We start from the raw sequence: 20,074 nt of genomic DNA on the forward strand, positions 1-20,074 counted from the left end.
GGCCTCATACGCAGACCCAGTCACTTAATTGCGCAGCAGAATGAAGAGATTAAAGCCCCAACATTCTTGACAGTGGACCAGGAAGGTAGCTGCTCAGACATCAGAGAGCCTCAGAGAGACAGAGACCAGGCGGCTCAAGAGAGGGATACCATAAAGTTGTTTTTCATACCCCTCCCCACTCCCACAGTTGCATATGCTTTGCTCTGACCCTAAGAAGTAGATCAGTCCTTTGAGAACTGCATTATGGGTTAGAACACCAACAAGGTCCCAGACTGGGTGACACTCCCATAGATTACATCCAAATATCACTGCAAAGTCTTCAAAATCTGAACTGACATCTGAGCCACAGCACACAGAAGTTGGGAAAGAACCTGCAGCCTGAACATAACTGGGTCAAGTGATTCCTAAAACAAACAACATCGACATTTTCTGTAAGATTGAAGTAAGACACAGTCTTGGAATCACAGACAAAAACTTTAAAAAGCTACTTTAACCATGCTCAAAGAAGTAACAGGCACAACTTAGAAAAATAGAAAAATACATAGAAACCATTCACAAATGAAAATTTTAGACAGGAAAAACAGAAAAATAGAGATAAAAAATTCACTTGATCAGCTCTACAGCGGAATGCTGTTGACAGACAAAAGGATCAATGAGATGAAAACAGTTCAACTGAAAATATCCAATCTGAAAACAGAGAACAAATATTGAAAAAAAATGAACAGAGCCTCAAAAAAATTCAAAAATATCTAACATTTATTTATTGGAATTCCATAAGGTGTAGAGAAAATATGTGGTGTAGAAAAAAGCATCTGAAGAAATACTGGCTCAACACTTTCCCAATTTGTTGAAAGACATAAACTTACAGATTCAAGAAGCTATGCAAACTCCAACAAGTTAAACTCACATAATTTTACGCCCAAATGCCTCACTGTCAATTGTGGAATAACAAGGACCAAGAAAATATCTTCAAAGAAGCTAGAGAGAAAACAACTCATCTCACACAGGAGAAACAATTGGAATGACTCTGTATTCATCATCAGAAGCCATGGAGGCCAAAAGGCTGTGAAAACAACATTTTTTCAACACTGAAAGAAAAGAAACATTAACCCAGTGTTCTATAGGCCGTTATTTCCTTCATGAGTAAAGGAAAAATATTGACATTCTCAGGTGAAAGACGCTTAAGAGAATTCATCGCCACCAGACTTGCTCTAAATGAAACACTAAAGGAAGTTCTTCAGGTGGCAGGCTTGGAATTTCAGGAATTATGGAAAGCAACAAAGTGGAAAGTATCTTCGGAAGTTCGCCCTCCACCAAAGATTAGACAGGTCTATAAAACAAACAACAATACACGTGAAGAAAGTGTTTCTTAGTTCAATCATGTGTATGAGACCAAAAGTACAAAACCAGCCCAAAAGCACTGAAAAGAGGGCAGGACGGAACAGGAATCATGGCGGATGGAAACGGGGAACTGGAGCATAGGAGAGGACAATATTGACACATCATGAATATTGCAACCAATGTCACAAAACAATTGTGTATAAATGGTTGAACAAGAAAGTAATTTGCTCTGTAAAGTTTCAAATAAAGCACAATAAAAAATAAAAAAAAGTGGTAGGTATCTCGGTAAACATATTATGCCAACCCTGTTGTCACTGCACAACATGGCGCAGGACTCCCCTCTTTGCAAAGACTTTCTAGCCTATTGGAAAAACTTTGGAATATACTCTTGGTGGCAAATTAGTATTAGAGAATGGGGTTAATTTTGAAAATATGAGATGTCTGTACTCATGCCTGGTGAATAAACTGGATAATAATATTTTCAGAGAGAAATGAGATGTTCTAACAGAAAAATAGGCCTGAATTCCCATGAGCCTACTACTCTGAAGGCCTTTCCCAGAGAGGCATTTCAGGCACTTCTAGAGCAGCAGGAGCACTGGGGAATGCAGGTGTCAACCTCCCCCAGGGCCTTCTCTGAGGGGTAAGTACCTGCTTTAGTACTGAGCTTAGTGGTTCATAAATTGTCATTCTGCATAAGGTCTTCAGGTTCAAGTCTGTAATCCAGCTGGGATTTTGTGTGTGCTGCAACTCTGCATCAAAAGAACATGCTTCTAGAAGCAGAATGCCAGGAGAGAGGCGGTTGGGCAGTTGGGGGTGGGGGGTGCTGCGCAGACAGGGGTGCCCGAGGGAGGCACAATATAGTCATTCTGCAGGAGGTCTAGTCCTTCTGCACAAGAATTAGAATGCTTCTCAATGCACAATAGTTTACATGCAGGACATAAACAAAGTTACTGAAGGACAAAGTTGAATAGTAAACCAAGCCACTCCCTGTCAATCCTTACCTGAGAGGGTCTTCATCAGGACTTCCGGGGATGGAGAAGGAAACAGTAAACGCTGATTTATTTTACCTCTTCCTTCCTCAAGAAACAGGAACAGGTGTTAAGATGTCAGGTGTCAAGCCCCAAACTCCTCTTCTGGTCTGTATTTAAGCTGTATAATAAAACTGGGAATCAGGCAATCAGCCCTGAGCAGACAGACCCAGGAGTATTCCCAGTGCCCCACATCTTTGAGCTCCAGTGAGATCCTGTTCTTAGTCCCTAGATTAGCAGAGGAGCTGAAAGACTGAAATTCCGTGTTTTCAGGCAACTTGGGCTTCAAGCAGGCACTTACTGCTAAAGTCGTATTTCTCTGTGTTAATTTATGATCCTTAACTCAAATCCGGACTTTGAAGCTCATTTTGATAACTCCTCATTAGTCTGCCTAGACAAGAGTCTGCTCACAGTCAGTGATGACAATGAAGGAAACAAAGTCCCTAGCCCAGACGAGGGACTGTTCCCCAAATTTGGGGCAATGCCCCTGGGGAGCATCGGCGAGGTGCACTGTGGCCTCTGTGGCTTTGCCTTCTGCTCCTGGAATTGCACCCTGGGGGCGTCCATATGCAGACGCAGAGTCCGTGGGTGACCACAACTCCTGCCCTTCTGGGTCATCGTCCGGACGCACGTTGCGATATGCTTCCTGCCCCCCTTCCCAGCATAAGTGCTGCGATCACACGTGGCAGAACCAGTTCCCAGGTCCAGACCCTAGGTCTTGCCCTCCTTGGCCTTAGGCTTCCCCTAGTCCTGGGGGAACCCGCAAGCCTGGCGGGTGCGAGGTTAACACCCGGCTGGGCGGGCTTGGGCCTGTCTCAAAAGGCTCATGGCGCACGCAGGTTCCCCCTCCTTGGAGTCTGCGGGCTTGCGGTGGGCAGCCCGGCATCTCCTGCCTCCCTCGGGCGCCCTCTCTGGGCAGCAGCTCCCCTCCCCCAGCCCCGCCAACCACCCAACAGTCGCACTGCCTGCTTTCTGCTTCTAGAAGCGTGTTCTTTTGATGCACACATGCAGCACACACAGAATCCCAGCTGGATTACAGACTTGAACCTGAAACGCACAACTTTAAAACTACTAGACTGGGGCGGGGGAGGTATTGGCAGTGAAAAAAGGAAAAAAAAATAAGAAAGAGAACAATTACAAAAAAAGTATTAGAAGACTGTAACCTCACGTTATGGACTCAAGAAGGCTGCGGATACACAACTGCGTAGATAGCATACTGTTGTCTCTTTCTTTGCAAATAAGTCTTAGATGAGGGAATTTGGTACCGGGAATAGTTGCAGAGCCTGACTTTGGGGAAATCTGGGATTGATGAATTGGCTTGCATGAGGCTACAAGCCCTGATAATCAATATTTAAAGATGAGATTCGAGCAATCTAGAACATGCATCAGAATTTTTTACAAGTAAATTAGCACCAGAAGAGGCCTTTAACCACTAAATAAAATAGGTCAGTAGTTCAAGATCTCCCTACAAAGAAAATGGCAGACCTAGATCGTTTCCAGTCAGGTTCCAGCAAACATGCAAGAAACAGTCATTTTAATCTTGTACATAGTCAACAGAGATTAGAAAACCATGAGACACTCCCCTAACTTGATCCTTATGGCTAGTTTAAAAATGATAACAAATTAGAGAAGGAAGGTAGAAGAAGAGTTAGAGGACAAGCACACTCAGTAACTGAGATGCAAAACCCTACATAAGATGCCAGCAAAGGAAATCCAGCAAAGGATAAACCACGTAACATGCCATGATCAAGGCGGTTTATTGTAGGCATACAAATTTGAGTGAACATTAAAGATTTAGTAATTTCATTCACCACATGCATAGGTGAAAGAAAAGAAGACACATGCTCACCTCAAGAGATGGGGGCAAAGCAGGTTGATAAAATCCAATCACACGGAGAGATAAGGACTAGGAGCAAACATGGAACAGAAAAGGAGTTCCCGAACGTGGAAAACTAAAACTAGCATGACAGTTCATGGTGACGTGTGGGACATTCTCTTTAAAATTAATAAAAAATAAAATAAGGATGCTTCTATCATTATTTTTATTAAACATTTAACACTGGAAGTGTAAGCTAGTACAAAAAAAGTATAACTGCTATTCATAGATTATAGGACTGTCTCCACTGAAAACTGTAGAAAATATTGGAATTAATAGTAATCATAAATAAAAAATAAATTGAAATTTCAATGCGTCAGCATCAAGCGGACTCTGTCATAGCTCTTAGGTGAAAGCAAAGGACACACTGATAGGGAAAGAGCAGGTTCGGGTGGGCTAGACCAAGGAGGGAAGAAAATTATTCTGCACTGGGCTGAACTTATAAGCACGGGTATGTGTGTTAGTTACCTAGTCCCTCCATAACAAAAAATAACACAACTGGATGGCTTTTAAAGGACAGAAATTTATTTTCTCACAGTTTAGCAGGTAGTAGTTTGAATTCAGGGCATGGCTGTAGTGGGAGGTCCTTCCTTGTCTACCTCAGCTTCTAGTAGACGCCAGCAATCATTTGTGTTCCTGGCCTTCTAGAAGCATCTGTCTTCTTTGTCTGTCTTCCTTTTCACCTGTTTGTGTCTGTGTGTATTCTGCTCCTTTTATAACTAAGAAGAGTTAGGCTTAGGACCCACCCTACATTGGTATGACCTCATTCACATAATAAAAGCAGGCCCCTTATTTCCAAACAAGGTCAGAATTACAGGTACAGGGGTTAGGATTTCCACATACATTTTGGAGGGACACAATTCAATCCCTAACAGTTGATTTACCAGATATTCTGGATTGAGAGTACTCACATGAACAGCTGAGAGTGGTTCCAATTCTTTGCTACATTCAGTGGCTGAAACTTGTCTCAATGGTCACCCATAGGAATGTTGGAGCAATTTATTGTGCAGGACCTGGCCTACCATTCCTAATCATGTCCATTGTGTGGAAAAACACACACTCCCATCACCGAAGCCTTGAGAAATTCATCGATAAGAACGGAATGGTGGTTGGAACCAAGAATTGTTTCATAGCCTAGATAACAAGGTGTACCTGTTAGATATTCACATGGAGATGTCCGGTAATAAAACTTCACCCCACACGGAGATGTCAAGAATAATACCAACAGCTAATGTTCATTGAGTACCTGCACTGGTGCCAGGCACTCCTGTGCTTTTTCTTTCATGTTTGCTTTCATGATGGCCATATGAGGAATGTATCATTATAATGCATAAAGAGGTCAATACAGAGAGTTACGCTGACATTTGAATATATGAGTCTGGACCCAGGAGGAGTCTGAATGGATGGAGGTATAAACCTCAGGTCCTTAGCTACAAATAGACAGCAGTAAACTCACTGAGGCATCCTAGAGGGAGGGTGTCAACAGAGCGAGGAGCAGGCACCAAGCCCAAGGGTACTCGGGTATCTAGAAGCCTGCCAGGTGAACAGCAGCCAGCAAGCCTCTCTGAAGTCCAGTGTGGTTCCTGGAGGGTTGTCTGTCCTTGCTCTCAGCTGCATTTCCCCAGTGCTCCTCCCACCTGCACTGGGTTGTCCCCTTCATGAGGACAGGGACAGTGTGTGCCTTTCACCACTGTATCTGCATAACATAGACTACTTCTGGCCCATGGAATATACTGACTGAGTGAAAAATAAACAAAGGATAAGTACGTAAAATCCTTCGTAGTTGATACCTTGAAATACATTAAGGGGCTTCATGAGTAAGAGGGAGAAAAATTGATCAGGGCTGCTTCTGAGACCATCCCTTAGGCGTAATGAGTGTTAAACAATAATTAAACAAAGAGATTTAGTGGCAGAGATGTATGTTAAAAAGATGTAAGTATACGTTGAAGATTACTAGAAACATGCACATTATTGCAACTATAGTCAAATCGCTAAAAACCATATAGTACATGCACACAGAACATTACAAAGTAATTTAATGCCCTCATTAAAAAAAAAAACAAAAAAAAATTACCATGAAAAGACTAATGTTGAATGAAAATATCAGGATATAATATCCGTGTTAATATACATAAATGTGTGTGCTAATACACATATAAAACCAGTTGCCACTGAGTCAGTTCTGATTCACGATGACACCAGTGTGCCAAAGTAGAACTGTACTCCATAGGGGTTTCAATGGCTGAGTTTTCGGAAGTAGGCTGCCAGATCTCTCTTTCATAGCAATTCTGGGTGGACCTGAACTCCAACTTTCTGTCAGCAGCTCAAGATATTAACCATTTGCATCAACCAGAGACTCTAATACACATACATGCCAAGGTAAGTAAGATAATAGACATATCGGAACGTTAATAATTTATTCTATGCATTACGTATGTTTTCTTGTTTTTTTTTTTTTTTTTTTTGCATACTTTCCCATTGCTTCCAAGTTTTTGAGGAATAGAATGTACTTCTGGAAAAATTCATGCGAGATTTTTAAGTAATGAAATAATTAACAGAAACAGAACGAGTAAATCTGTGGCAAGGCAGCCCATGAACCCAAGATCACAGTAACACTGGTATGAAAAGCAGAATTGCGGAGTCCTGAAGCTCAGTGGTTCCATGCATCCATCAGGAAAGAGGGAAGAGCAAATAAACAAGGAGAAAATACAGTGAGCCAGAGGAGTGGGAGCCCTCTGTTGTGGGCACAGTTTTCTCATGAAACTTTAGATGGACACAGTGGGTGGGATTATCCACTTCCATCATACAAACATTTTTATTACCCTTGATTTTAACAGAACTATGTTATAAAAACAAATGATAAAATAAAGTATAATAAAAGAATAAATCTCATCAGTGGGCTACTATCATTTTCCCCAGCCACTGAGGAGGGCAGGAGACACACATGGGAAAGAAGATGGAGCAGTGTGAAAACTCATGCTAAGTGGGGAGGAGAGTGTTTCTGAGACAGGCCTTAGCTCCTACCACCTAGGGAAGTAGGCAGCCGTGCACAACCAACTGGAAGAAATGGCACATTATTTCTGAGACCTACTCCAGCTCATAACAAATTATGGATAACATGGGGAAGAATGAGATTTCCAGGACACTTAACTGTTTTTATGAGAAACCTGTACATAGAACAAGAGGCAGTCATCTAAACAGAACAAGGAATACAGCATGGTTTAAAGTCAAGAAAGGTGTGCATCACCGTTGTATCCTTTCACCATATGTATTCAACCTGTATGCTGAGCAAATAATCTGAGAAGCTGGTCTGAAGAAGAATAAGGCATCAGGATTGGAGGAAGACTCATTAATAACCTGAGATATGCAGATGATACAATCTTGCTTGCTGAAAGTGAAGAGGCCTTAAAGCATTTACTGCTGAAGATCTAAGACTACAGACTAACAGCCTAACAACTGGACCAATAAGCAACATCATGATAAACGGAGAAAATGTTCACGTCATTAAGGGCTTCATTTTTACTTGGATCCACAATAAACACCCACGGAAGCAGCAGTCAAGAAATCAAACGACACATTGCATTGGGCAAATCTGCTGCCAGGGGCCTCTTAAAGTGTTCAAAAGTACAGATGTCACCTTGAAAACTAATGTGCGCCTGACTCAAGCCATGGTGCTTTCAGTCGCCTCATACGCACACGAAAGGTGGGCAATGAATAAGGAAGACCAAAGAAAAATTGAAGGCATTGAATTACGGTGTTTGCAAAGAATATTGAATATACCACGGACTGCCAAAAGAATGAACAAATCTGTCTTGAAAGAAGTACAGCCAGAATATTCCTTAGAAGCAAGAATGGCGAGGCTTCATCTCACATATTTTGGACATGTTGTCAGGAGAGATCAGTCCCTGGAGAAGCAGGTCATACTTGGTAACAAGTGGCCACAACAATCGGCTCAAACATAAAGACGACTGTGAAGGCGACGATAGGTAGTTTAACATACATTTTGACCCATATGAATTAAAATTTAAACAATTATTTCATGCCTTTTTGTAGGGGTTTTAGAATATACAATTAAAATAAATGTAAACAATTAATAGAAAAAATCTCTGAAAATAAAATTTAATTTTTTTAAATTACTGCTCCATACCCCAGATCTAAATGGCTTGATATAAAGCACTGGTCTTTGTGATTCACAAAAAGGAGGTGCCAATTCCTGGAGGGGGGATGGGAGGATAGAGAGAGTTGGAAGCTGGCAAAATTGTCACAAAAGGAGAGACTGGAAGGGCTGACTCATTAGGGGGAGAGCAAATGGGAGTACGGAGTAAGGTGTATACAAACTTATATGTGACAGACTGACTTCATTTGTAAACGTTCACTTGAAGCTCAATAAAAGTTAATATAAAAAAAAAGCCCAGCCCTGACCAATGTTTGCTTAAAAACTTTGAAAGTTTGTTCCTCTCTAAAATAAAGCAGGGTCTAACTTTAAAAATAAATAAATAAATGTAAACAATTATTAGAAAAAATCTCTGAAAATAAAATTTAATTTTTTTAAATCACTGCTCCATACCCCAAATCTAAATGGCTTGATATACAGCACTGGTCTTTGTGATTCACAAAAAGCAGGTACCAATTCCTGAACAAGAACTGAAGTGACAGGAGAAACCCCCCATGCTGTTAGAGCCCTGAGTATGGGCCCTAATCCAGTGATCTGTCTTCATTAATTCCTTTTCATCTCATCTCTGTGAAAGAGGGGAGGGAGAAGGTGAGAGAGGGTTACATGTGCCTATTCGGTTCTTTAGCATCCAGTTCACTGCCAGGAACAAGTATTCGTAAGAGTCTAAAAAACGTTAAAGTACAAATAAGGAGGAAAACCTCCTAGTATATATATGTATTAGGTGGCACAAAGAGTTAAGTGCTCAGCTACTAACTGAAAGGTTGGCAGTTTAAATACACTCAGAGTTGCCTTGGAAGAAAGGCCTGGCAATCTACCTCCAAATAGTCACAGCTATTGAAAACCGTATGGAGGGCAGTCCTACTCCGAAAACTCACGGGGTCGTCATGAGTGAAAATCTCCTCAACGGCAACTGGATTGGTAATCTATATATGGCATAAATGTTTGGAAAATTAGTTTCTGAACATATACACGGCATACAGAATACACTGCACATTAGTATTATGTGCCAAAACCCACTGTCATCAAGTCGATTCTAACTCACAGTGACCCCAAAGGACAGAGTAAAACTGCCCCATAGGGTTTTCACTGAAGCAGACTGCCACATCTGTCTCCTACAGAGAGGCTGGTGGGTTCGAACCACTGACCTTTCAGTTAGCAGCCAAGTTCTTTAACCACAGAGCCACTAGGGCTCACTGCTATCATGTACAGTGATTACATAAGCAAATTCTGAAACAAACTGCCTGGGTTTAAATCCTAACTCAATTTATCAGCTGGGTGATCTGGGCACGTTACTTTACCTCTCACTGCCTCAGTTTCCCATTTCTAAAATGGGTCTTATTCAAAAGGTTGTTACGCAGGTTAAATAAAACACACAAGGCACTTAGAAAAAGGCCTTACACACAGAATGAACACAATAATTGTTAGCTTTCATAATTATTAAGGGAATACAAACAAACGGCCAGGTTGAAGGAACTTCCATTGAGAAAGAGTTGAGTTCCAAAATTCATGTGTAAAGTCATTTACATCAACTGTTAAAGTTGTGTGTTTAGATTCAAGTGATTACTGAGGTGTGTTATGATCTTGAACAGAGTTCTGGGGACTATACAGGCAGACTCTGCATGCCCTTCTCCTGCACATCCATTCCATCTCCCTTGGAGCCGAGACATCATGTTATCAATTAAACCCCTCCCACACTGGTGGTGTACTGTTTAAGAGCTACAGCTGCTAACCAAAAGGTCATCAGTTCAAATCCACCAGGCGCTCCTTGGAAAGTCTATGGCACAGTTCTGCTCTGCCCTATTGGGCCGCTATGAGTTGGAATAGACTCAGTGGCAATGGGTTTTTAACGGGTATGAGGTAACTGTTCAGTGCTTAAAGACGTACCAAAAGCAACCACGAACACAAAAGTATAGTAAAAGGTTCTTATTTCAGAGTAGCAAAACCTTAGTTTCTAACACAGTGGTGAATTAGGGTGGACTGTGGATCAAGAGGAGCTCTGGTGGCATAGTGGTTAAGAGCTCAGCTGCTAACCAAAAGGTCAGCAGTTGGAATCCACCAACTAGTCCTTGGAAACTCTATGGAATAGTTCTATTCTATGCTATAGGGTCTCTATGAGTTCGAATCAACTAGGGTCTCTATGAGTTGGAATCAACTTGATGGTGACAAGTTTGGTTTGGTGGGTGTCATGGATTGAATTATGACCCTAAAAAATGTGTGTCTCAACTTGGTTAGGCCATGATTCCCACTACTGTGTAGTTGTCCTCCATTTTGTGATTGTAATTTTACTTTAAGAGGATTAGGGTGGGATTGATTGTAACACCACCCTCACTCAGGTCACCTTTCCCTGGGGTGTGGCCTGCACCACCTTTTATCTCTCAAGAGATAAAAGGAAAGGGAAGCAAGCAGAGAGTTGAGGGCCTCAGACTATCAAGAAAGCAGCACCAGGAGCAGAGCATGTCCTCTGGACCCAAGGTCCCTGCACCTGAGAAGCTCCTTGACCATGGGAAGGCTAAGGACAAGGACCTTCTTCCAGAGCTGAAAGAGAGAGAAAGCTTTCCCTTAGAGCTGATGCCTTGAATGTGGACTATTAGCCTACTTCAATGTGAGGTATTACATTTCTCTCGGTTAAAGCCATCCACTCATGGTATTTCTGTTATGGCAGCACTAGATGATGAAGACAGTGGGTCAAGGTGGAAGGGGTGGATGAAGGACAAAAAAAGAAAAATGGACAACAAGAGAAATATAAGAATTCAGAGAACTGTGAAAATTTAATTCCTGAATATACTTTCTTTCTCCTCCCTGTAACTGTAAGGACTTTTCTCATATACAGCATATATAAGTAAATCCTTGCAATATTTAAAACACTTAGATTTTTGTAAAACTCATTCTCTGAAAACTCATGGTGGCCCCATGAATTTGTGGCTTAAAAACAACTCAGAACTAAAAAGAAGCATAAATAAATAAATAAAGGCACTGCTGTCATTTGTGGGCGATGTTCTTTTCCTGCTATCCACAACCCACACACTTGGGTTAATTTTCCAGGGTCAGTGTTCATAGACCATCCTCTTTCTCTTACCACCACCCCACCACCCTTAATTATTTAGAAAAGGCAGGGCCAGTCAGTGCTCCAAACATCAAGTTTTCTCTCCAAAATGCCAACTCGCACTTGGGGAGCAGGCTACATTCTCAGCTATCAGCACTTCCACTAGCCCCTGCACATAAGGAATGTGTCTCCACTGAACTGTTCATTGTAATTAAAAAAAAAAAGTAAAAAACTGTTTCTTAAAAAAAAAAAAAAAAACAGGCATTTCCCTATTACCCACCCACCCCACTCTCCCATACCCACTGCTCCCCTCACCACACACACACTCAAATATTTCATACCAACGGTGTGTCCCAAGCACGGGGTCTGGCTCCGCTCTTCTTTTACACCCCTTGGAGGCCTCTGGAGAAACCACACCTTTGGTTGGCAATTCCCTGAACCCTGCCTATTCAAGCTGGCACTTATTGAAAAAGGCAGGTGAGTCTTCAAGTCAGGTTTTTAAAAGGAGTTTAAGAGGTGCCAGGTGATATGCCTACTCACCCTCAAATTTCTCAAAGGTAATAATTTCTTGAGATGTTTACAATGTCTCAACTATGGGTTAATTAAATCCCTTAGGATGGTGGGCGTAGGAAAATCCTCCATCTCAATGTCCCCCATTTCGAAAAAAAAAGAGGGGAATCTCCAAAATTACAAATTTGAATTTCTACATACTTGATTGAACTAAGGAGTAAGTTCCTCACATGTGTTATTCTTGGTCTGAGTCCTGGTGGTGCAGTGGGTAAGAGCTAAGCTGCTAACCAAAAGGTCTGCTGTTTGAATTCACCAGCTGCTCCTTAGAAACCATATGGGGTAGTTCTACTCAGTCCTATAGGGTTGCTAAGAGTTAGAATTCACTGGATGGCAATTGGTTTGTTTGCTTTTCAATCTTTGGCTGAAAAGGTGGACTTTGTTATCAATTTATTAAATCAACTGGTAATTTGCTGGATATTTCTCATACAGGAACTTATGATGTCTTCAAATCCAGCTAATCAGGTTTAGGGAGAGAGAAACTTCTCTACCTTAGCTTCCCTGCCACTCCCACACCTTTTTCATTGATTTCCATGCCCTGTTTAAGTAACATCACTCATCACTTCTCACTGTCTAGGTTATCTGAGCCAATTCATGGCAGTCAATTCCACCTGAGCCCTAGGATACCCTCATTTACATACTCTGCCCTGTTCCTTCACCAATGGCTGACCTCACATCTCCCCTTGAATGTCTACTAGGCATCTCAAACTTAATGTGGTTCAAATAAAATTCTTGCTCCAAGTGTCTTATCTACCTCCCAGTCTTCCTTATCTCAGCAAATGTTCTCACTATCCTCTGGGTTGTTCAGGACAAAAACCTAGAAATCATCCTTGATTTCTCTCCTTTATTCAAATCTTGCATCCAATCCATTGACATATTCTGGACTCTTGGCACTACCTTCACATAAATCCTGACTCTATCCACTTCTCACTACCTCCACCTTACATCCACCATCATCTCTTGGTTAAAACTGGACTCCATGCACCGATCTTCCCTCTCACAATCTACATAACAGCATCATTTCAGTGGCTTCTCATGGCAGTTAGGAAAAATTCCCAAATCCTTCCCATGGTCTTTCATGATGCGGGGCTTGCTCACCATACTAACCTCATTTCCTAACAGTCTTCCCTCGGTTCACTCCACACTAGCCATGACTTATTTCCTGAGCTTCCTCAAACGTGCCAAAACACTTGGTTATTTAAGGGCCTCAGAAACAACTCTTTCCTTTATTGGCAATATCCCTCCCTTCAGAACTTCATACAGCTATTCTCTCCTTTGATATAGGTCAGTTATCTCCTCAAATATCCTGCTCCCATAAGCCTTTACTATTAATCTAAAGCAGCTCACCCCACTCATTCCCTCACATGCAACTCTGTCTTATTTTCAAAATATTTAGCTCTCCTTGACATTTTTTGTTAATTATTACCTGTATTTTTTCTGGTTGAGAATATATGCAGCAAAACATACACCAACTCAACAGTTTCCACCTGTACAATTTAATAACACTGGCTACATTCTTGAAGTTGTGCAACCATTCTTACCCTCCTTTTCTGAGTTGTTCCTCTGTCATTAACATAAACCCACTGCTCCTTAAGGTTCCTATCTAATCTTTTCAGTAGCTGTTGTCAATCTGATGCCATGTAGACAGTTCTTAAAAGAGCATATGCTCAAGGTAGACCATTTTTATTAGTTAAGTAGCTAATGTTCTGGAGCCCTCATGGCACAGTGGTTAAGTGATACGGTAGCCAAGCAAAAGAAGAGCAGTTTGAATCCACCACCTGCACCTTCGAAACTCTATGGGGCAGTGCTATTCTGTCTTACAGAGTCTCTGAGTTGGAATCAACAGCAACAGTTTGGTTTTTTCTTTTTCATACTTCGGTTTTAAGATGATTCAAGGGAATGCTTTTGGTGTAATGTTTAAAGATTATCTCACGGCAATAGTTTCAGGAGTTCATTCACCCTCAGTGGCTCCAAAAAGTCTAGGGTTCATTTGAAATTCTGTTCTGCATTTTCCCCCTTTTGATCAGGGCTTTTCTATGGACTCTTTGATCAAAATGTTCAGCGACAGCAGCCGGGAACCTTCTGGTTCTTCTGGTCTCATGGCATGCTAGATGTTCTTTTAAAAAACATGAGTGGATGCTAAAGGTTATCAAATACTTATTTTATTACACCTATTAATATAATCACATTTATTTTTCCTGTACATATGGCAAATTATACTGATTCATTTTCGAATGTTAAACTAACCTTGAATTCTTGGGATAGACCCAACTTGGTCATACTATATTCTTCTTTGGAGTATTGCTGGATTTGTTTTCCTATTTATTTTTATATTTTGCATCTATGTTCATCAGTGACATTGGCCTGTCATTTTCCCATCTTGTGCTGCTCTTGTCAGGTTTTGGTATCAATATTCATTCTACAAGCTTTATAAAATGAGTTTGGGTATATATTTCCTTTTATATTGAAGAATTTGTGAAATATTTCTTGAATATTTGGCAGAATTTGCAGGAAAAGCCATCTGATATGAAGTTTTCTTTTTGAGAATAGTTTGAGCTCTAATTCAATTGTATTAACAGTTGTGGAATTACTTTTGCTTCCTCTTTCTTCTTGAATCGTTGTTATTAACTTACATGGTATGATACGTTTGCCTACTTTACCTAAATTTGGAAATTTATTGGCTAATACGGTTCATAACATTCTCACATTATCTTTATGTTCTGCAAGATCTGTAGTCATTTTCTTTCTAATTCCTGATATTCGTTTTTTATATCTTCATTCTTTTTCACTTGATCAATCTTGCCTAAAGTTTGTCAATTTTACTAGCATTTTCTAAGAATCAACTTTAGTCTTTGTTGATCGTCTGTTGCATGTATTCAATCATTAATAGAAACAAAAATTCCTATGAATGTTTGTTTCTGTTTTTTTCCCAACATTTTGAATGGATGTTTAACTCACTTATTTTTCAAGATTTGTTCTTTCCAATTATATTTTTAAGGCTATAAGTTTCCTATATTATATTGTCTGTACTGCACAAATTTTTATATGCACTATGTTCATAATTGTTCACTTCAAAATGTATTCTAATTTTCATTATGATGTCTTTTTTGACTCATAGTATTTTAAAATATCCAAGCACATGGAGATTTTGTATTTTCATTTTCTAAGATGGTTTTTTTTTTTTTTTTAAATTATGGTGTACTTACATAAAAAAAAATGGAGATTTTGTATTTTCATTTTCTAAGATGGTTTTTTTTTTTTAATTATGGTGTACTTACATAGTATCCTCTATATTATTGCAGACTCTTGAAATTTGTTGAGACTTGCTTTATAACACAGTATACAGTTAATTTTTATACACACTATGTATGTGCATGAGATGAATGTATATTCTTTCATGGTTAGATAATACACACACATACACATATATCAATTTGGTATTTTTTTACATGTTAAATCTTCTGTATCCTTGATAATTTATGGACTTCTATGTTTCTGAGGGGTGTGTTAAAAATCTATTATGATGCATGATGTCAAAAGGAGCCCCAGTAGTGCAGTGGTTAAGCACTCAGCTGTTAAACCTTTTGATTTGATCCACCAACTACTCCACAGGAGAAAGATATGACCGTTCCCTTCCATAAAGATTACAGCCTTAGAAACCTTTGGAGAAGTTCTACTCCATCCTATATTCACTATGAGTCAGAATTGACTCAACAGCACACAAGAAAAAATGTATGATGTGATGGAAACTCAGAAGTACGAAGCTCAAAGAATTGGTCCTACCTCCAGGGTCAAAGGATGAAGGACAGAGAAAACAGCAGAGACATCCAAAAGCTTGGAAAAAGGGCTGAGAGGACAATGGTTGGTGGTTTAAGGGCTTTGAAGGGCTACCATATATACTGAGGAATCTGAAGTGCAATGTTCTTGCCTAAGGATGAAGACATGCTCATAAAGATCCTGACAAAGCTTTAGGCTTGCACCTCTGGCTGATCTTTGGGCTCCATGGGGGCAGGAAGTGAAGGCTAGGGCAGAGTTTTAGGCACTCTTGCTTAGCATTGAAAGAACGCGCCAGTTCAGAGCCAATCTGCAAAGACTGGGATAATGTTACTTTTTCTTTTTGGCTACAAGCATTTAAAGAAAGCACTGTCAGGTCATGAACTGACTGCTGAGATAACAGAGCAGAACTTCAGTGCCCACACATGAGAAGACATACAATCTTTGCAGAAATAGTTTGGAAACATCACTAAGCAAATGGATGACTGGCCCTCAACAATTAAAAAAAAAAAAAAAAAGCAAACCCTAATGACAGGAGGGAATCTGATTTCCAGAGTTACATTATAATATTTAAGATATCCAGTTTGCAACACACTATTCTAAGTCATAAAAAGAAAAAAGAAAAGGATGGTTCATTTGTTAAGAAGAAAGAAAGAAGAGAAATGAACAGAAAGCATCCCTAAGGAAACACAGATATTGGGATTACTAGACAAAGATTTTAAACCAATTGTCTTAAATTTCCTCAAAGAGCTAAACAAACCATAGACACACACACAAAAAAAGGAAACCAAGAGAAGAATGTATGAACAAGTAGAAAACATTAATAAAGAAATATTATACAAAAGAACCAAATAGAAATTATAGAGCTGAAAAGTAGAATACCTGAAATAAAAATTTCATTAGAGGAGCTCAACAGCAGATTTGAGCAAGAAAGCAGGAAAATGTAAACTTGAAAAAGCACAACTGAAATTGTTCTAACTGAGGAGCATAAAGGAAAAAGAATGAAGAAAATGAATAGAGCCTAAGGGACCTGCGGGACAACATCAAGCATACCAATATACTCATTAAGGGAGTTCCAGAAAGGAAAGAAAGATGAAAGGACAGAAAGAATATTTAAAAACATAATGACTGGAAGTTTCCCAAATGTCATCTAGATATCCAAGAAGCTCAATAAACTCAAAGGACAGTAAATACGTAGATATCCACAGACAGACATAATCAAAATGTCAAAAGACGAAGACAGAAACTTGAAAGCAGCAACAGATAAGTGACCCCTATGTACAAGAGAGTCTCAACAAGTTTAACTGTTGATTTTTCATCAGAAACCATTGAGACAAGAAAATAGTCGAATGATGTATTTAAGGTACTGGAAAAAAAATACAGAAACAAAACTATGAACCAAGATGTCAATATCTAGCAAAACTATCTTTCAAAAATGAAGGTGAAATTAAGACATGCCCAGATACACAAAACCTGAGGGAGTATGTTAGCAGCAGAACTGCCTTATGAGAAATGCTACACGGAATCATCCTGGCTGGCACGGAAGGACACTAGACAGTAACTTGAAGCCATAAAAAGAAACGAAGACTCCGTAAAGGTAACTACTTAGATAAAACAAAGTCAGTAATATTTTTATATCACACCTCTCTTTTTCTCATATATGATTTAAAGCACAAATGCATAAAAATACTTACACATCTCTCTTAATGGACACACAATGTATAAAGATGCAATTTTTGTAACAGCAACGTAAGTAGGGGAGGTAACTGAGCTGAATAAAAGCAGAATTTTCTATACTGTTGAAGCTAAATTTGTATTAATTAAAAGAAGATTGTTATAAACATAAGATATTAATTGTAATCCTCATGCTCACCACTACGAAGTTAAAAAATATAAGGAAAGGAAGTAAGGAGAGGATCAAAATTGTACACTTGAAAAAAATCAGTCAAACACAAAAGTGGACGGTAGTGAAGAAAATGAGAAACAAAATACGTATATGACCTACTACAAAGTAGAAGACATAAGTCCTTCCTTATCATTAATCGCTTTAAATTTAAATAGATTAAATTCACAATTGGGATCATTAAAGTTGTGTGTCAACTTTGTTGGACCATGATTCTCAGTGCTTTGGCAGTTATGATGTAGTTTAGCAGTCGTATAACGATGCAATCATTTCCATGATGAGATGTGATATAATGTGATTACCTCCATGATGGGATCTGCTGTGAGTAGCCAATCAGATCTAAGGGAGTTTCCTCAGGGGTGTGGACTGCATCCAATATAGGTGGACTTTCTGGCAAGGCTCTTGAGCTTTTGCTCACTCTGAATCCTGCAGCTGGCTCCTCTTCATCTGATCTCAAGTTTTTGGGACTTGAACTCTCAGCTTACCTTCCAATTTTGGGATTCACCAGCCTCCGCAGTCTGTGAGCCGTGGCCTGCCAGCTTACCTGCTGATCTTGAGATCTGTCAGCCTTTGCAGCCTGTGAGCCACAGACCTGTTGTATGACCTGCAGATCTTGAGTTCTGCAGTCCCTGCATCTATGTGAGTCAGGAGAAGCCACAAGCCTGACCCATGGACTTGAGACTTACCAGCCTCTACAGCCTCGTGAGCCATTTTCTTGATATAAAGCTATTTATATATAAATATATATATATACACCTCACTGGTTTTGTTTCTCTAGAGAACCCAGCCTAAGATACCAATTAAAAGACAAACATTGGCAGAATGCATAAAAAAATCATTCGATTGCTATCAAGCTGATCTGACTCATGGTGACCCCTCCCCTCATGTGTGTCAGAGTAGTACTGACACACAAGTGTGTCAGTTCAATGGCTAATTTTTCAAAAGTAGATCACCAAGCCTTTCTTCCAAAGTGCCTCTGGGTGGACTCAAACCTCCAACATTTTGGTTAGCAGCTGAATGCATTAACCGTTTGTACCTCCCAAGGACTACAACATGTATCTATGTTTATTTCTGTATTACTTCTCTTTATACTATATACATACATACACACATACACACACATACATACACACACACATAGACATCCATGAGTGGTTCATACAGATGCTTTGGACTTCAACTACCAGGGCTCTATTAATTATTGATAGAAAAGTACTGATACCAGTTATAAATGCGTATTTGTCCATTTCCCCTTTCAGATTTATTAGTTTTTGTATTTTGGAGCGCTGTTGTTAGACACGTACACATTTAGGAGTGTTGTATCTTTTTGGAGAATTGAACCTTTATTATGTTATGTCCCTACTTATTCCCAATAATACTCCTTTTTCTGAAGTATAATTTGTCTGATATTAATACAGCCACTGCAGTAGAACTGGATAATTTTCAACCATTTCAATAGGTAGCATAAGATCAAGAACTGATGGTATAAAAGGAAGAAATCGAAGCTGCATTGAAGGCATTGGTGAAAAACTATCCTCTCTCCACCATCTTCACTAACTCTGACACCAACTGTCCCTCACACAGCACTCCCTACTTCTCTGCTGGGTTCCATAACTCATTGCAATGGCCACACAGAGCTCACAGTCCGTATTCACGATTATGGGGTTTATTAGGGAAGTAACAGTTATAGCTCAGGCTCAAAGACACTCAGAATACAGTTCTTCTATCAGGACAGCCTCTTCCCTCCTGTGCTCATAGGCGTGCCTCTGCCTGGCCTTGGGCCGGCCTCTCTCCAAAGGCACTCAGCTTTCCTTCTCCATGGGCCATCATCTCCTATAGCCAGGTCCCTGTTGCTCGGTCTCTCCTGCCATGGCATCTTACCATCTTCAGGGTTACAGCTTCCTCTCTCTATCTCAGTCTCCTGCTTCTAGGAGCTTCTCAGTGCAGGGATCTCAGGTCCATAATATACGCTCGGCTCTTGGCTGTTCTTCCTTGATGGGAGTTGAATCCTCCTCTTTGCTCTGGAACTGGTTCTCTTTGAAGGGAAAATAAACAATCCCCTTGGTGAGCCACAGGTACCCTATCACACAGTCCTGCCCAAGCACGAGGGTGGATGTTGTAAGACCATGGCTAGAAAGGCCACACAAAGTAAACAATCACATCACAGTACCTTGGACTCATTTTTCAAGTGAAGTACCAAAAATCCCATACAAACAGATTGGTAAAGAACATAATCAACAGCAAGAACATTTTCATAATTATGTTTTCTGTATTTGGAAGAAATCTATAGCACTATTCTTATTTTGCCAATTCAAAGGGATCACAGAGATTAGTGGTAGATGTTGCAGTACCAGAAAACTCTCTGGTG

At 40.0% G+C, this 20,074-nt stretch overlaps 1 long non-coding RNA gene across 2 annotated transcripts in view; it reads right to left on the minus strand.

Annotated features, from left to right (window-relative positions):
• The window catches only part of LOC135228708 (uncharacterized), a 159,207-nt gene extending 139,434 nt beyond the window's left edge, over positions 1 to 19,773 (minus strand). For both annotated transcript variants that reach the window (XR_010319499.1, XR_010319498.1), the window contains exons 1-2: positions 19,588 to 19,773; positions 2,343 to 2,490 (exon numbers count right to left, since the gene is read on the minus strand). This is a non-coding gene — a long non-coding RNA (uncharacterized LOC135228708). The remainder of the gene's footprint in view (positions 1 to 2,342; positions 2,491 to 19,587) is intronic.
• Between the last annotated feature and the right edge of the window lie 301 nt (positions 19,774 to 20,074).

This window comes from Loxodonta africana, chromosome 26, assembly GCF_030014295.1.
Source record: "Loxodonta africana isolate mLoxAfr1 chromosome 26, mLoxAfr1.hap2, whole genome shotgun sequence".
In the NCBI taxonomy this organism is placed as follows: domain Eukaryota; kingdom Metazoa; phylum Chordata; class Mammalia; order Proboscidea; family Elephantidae; genus Loxodonta; species Loxodonta africana.